This window comes from Monodelphis domestica, chromosome 1 (genome assembly GCF_027887165.1).
Source record: "Monodelphis domestica isolate mMonDom1 chromosome 1, mMonDom1.pri, whole genome shotgun sequence".
Taxonomy (NCBI): domain Eukaryota; kingdom Metazoa; phylum Chordata; class Mammalia; order Didelphimorphia; family Didelphidae; genus Monodelphis; species Monodelphis domestica.
This window is the reverse complement of record NC_077227.1, coordinates 649176077-649178887: the sequence shown is the minus strand read 5'-3', so window position 1 is coordinate 649178887 and position 2811 is coordinate 649176077.

The window sequence follows — 2811 nt, the reverse complement described above, 5'->3', positions numbered from 1 at the left end:
TATGGTCTTTTGAAGCCCAACTGATACTCCCTGCTCTATTAAGAATTCTCTAATCCTCCAACCAGTAATGGCCATTCTCAGATTGAAACTCCCATAGCACTTGGTGCTTCTCTTATGCATACACTGTTATGTTTCTTAGTTATTTTTGAATATGTTACACTCCTCCTCTAAACCATAAGTGCCATGTAGGTAAAGACTACAATTTATCTAAAATTTGATATTTAATTCATGTTTATTTAGTGCACCTAAAGTAGGATCGTCATGGTGAGAAGTGGACAAAGGGAGTCATATCATTATAAAGAAACCATAGAGCTAGGTCATTGATTAGGAATAAGGGATAAAAAAGGGAGAGAAATGAAGGAAAATGTCCTGGAATTTGTTCATTTTTCTTTGATTTATGTAATTATTACACATATTTAAATTAATCTTTTGTTTTATACAGTGTTGCCCATGTTATGTGACTGAAATGTTTATTCTGGATAAAGGGTGCAAGTATCCTAAATTGGTCCACCCACAACTCACACCAAAGCTAAACTGAGATATGTTGTAGGAGGAAATCAGGGATTTCTACTGAGCTCTGAACAGCTTTTAACTGAAAGTGTAGGTGGTGTTAATGTTAAAAGTATCACCAAAAAAAAAATCATTTAAAAAAACCACACACACACACACACACACCAACTCATTACAAATTGATTTTTCACCCATATGGCTTTTCCATAGAATACATGTTACTTAGGACTGCTCTCTTCCTAATTTTCATAAAATTCCTAAATTTTCAGAATCCTATATTAAAATGGAGGATCATTGGAATCAGACTTCGCTCAGTTATAGTACAGTTTTCCTCTCATACTAAAAAGTTTTTCCTCGGATACTATCAACATAGCTGTTCCCAAAAAAATTAAAAAAAGGAAATTGGGAATTGAACCAAGGTTTCTCTTGCTTCCTTGATAAGAGTGTAAAGTCAAAGAAATCACATAAAATATTTTTATAGTTTCGCCGAGAAGCAGACTTCATTTCAGCCAAGTGGCTAACGATCCAATCCATCAATCAACAAATATTTATTAAGTGCCTACTAAAGTCCTGGATGCTGGACTATTAGATATCTAATTATTTCATGTTTATTGATTTTGATTCATGTAGACTCGTGATTCTCAGTAGTTTGGACCAATGACCCTGGATGTCCCTGAGATTCTTTCAAGAAGTCTATGAAATCAAAACTTTCTATAATAATAATATAGTAGTAATTATAGTAAAATCCTTTAATTTCTAATAAAGTAACTATCAATATATATAACTCAAAAGTTTTGGGGGTGTCTTCAACAATTTTTAAGATTGTTAGTGGGGTCTTGAGACCAAAAAATTTGAGAACCACTGAATTAGATTATCAGAGGCTTGAGGACAAAGATCAAATCTGTTTTTTATTATACCCTTCAGCAACATCATCAAACTCTAATATAAACAGAGACCACTAAATCATACATAAGGATCTCTAAGGGACACATGTTGACATAGAAAACCACATGTAAATACCATCTATGTTTCATTATTGTTTTTATTTATTTCATTAAATGGTTCTCAATTGCATTTTAATGTTTGGCTGCACTCTGGAGAGTTGTGGGCTCTTTGCTGTCTCTACCATTTTGACGTCTCTGTCCTTCAGCACTGAGCCCATCATCTAACTGGTAAATTATTCAAAAAATACTTGTTGATTGATTGATTGAAGCAAAGAAGAGATTCTCCTTTTGGAAATTTTGTGGAAACTATAAACCAATGAGAAAAAAAAAGTATACTTTAGTATCTTATCATGACAGGAAGGTTGCAGGAATGGAGCAAATAGGAGTTGAAGGTCAACATGATAGATTTAGGCCTGGAATTTTAGAAGGCATCTAGTCCAACACCATCAATTTACAGGTACAGACAATAAAGTTAAGCAACCTTCCTATAAGTACCTAAACTGTAAGTAATAGAGTCAGAATCTGAATCCATGCTGTCTGATTCCATATCCAGTATTCTTTCTGCTGCATTAGGCTTCAGGAAGCACTGAGCAGGAGCTTCTCTTGATGCTAAGCATCACATAGACCAATGTCATTCAGTTATAAAGTCTATAGAGGGCTAAAGTTTAAGAAGACTGAAAAGAAAAAAGGGGGCCAAGTCATGAAGGGACCCTTGCTTCTATATTACACACAGAACACTGTCTTCCATCTGCATGCCTTTACTTGCTTTCTACCATGCATGAAATGTTCTTCCTCACCTCTGTTTATAGGTTTTCTTCAAAGACTCAGATTGAATTCCATCTTCAGTGGGAAGTCTTCTCTGTTCAGCATTTGCTCCATTGCTTTCCTTCTAATATTACCTTCTATTTACATTGAATATTTCTTATAAGTACAATGATTTCTATATTGTCTTTCCTATTAGAATCTGAGCTCCATGAAGATGGGGACCCTGTTTTTGCCTTCTTTATATCCCAGGGCTCTGTGCAGTGTCTGTAGGTACTTGAAAATACTTGTTGACTGCCTAACATAAAGAAAAAAATACTGTCAGGTAAAAAGCAAGAAGAAATCTCCAGGAAAAAAAAAAAGGAATGATACATCTAGATTCCTAGTCAATAAGATAGAGCAACTGACAAAAATCTACAGTGTGGCTGAGAAGAACACCCTTTGGCAAACAACTTTTGAACAACAGTAACATAAGACTGGAAAGAACCTTCAAAGTCACATAGTTCAATTTATGAATGAGGAAATTAAGAGATAACTGAGAAAGGTAAAGGTGACTTGTTCAAGACAACAATGACAATCTATGGCAGGCCAGGGA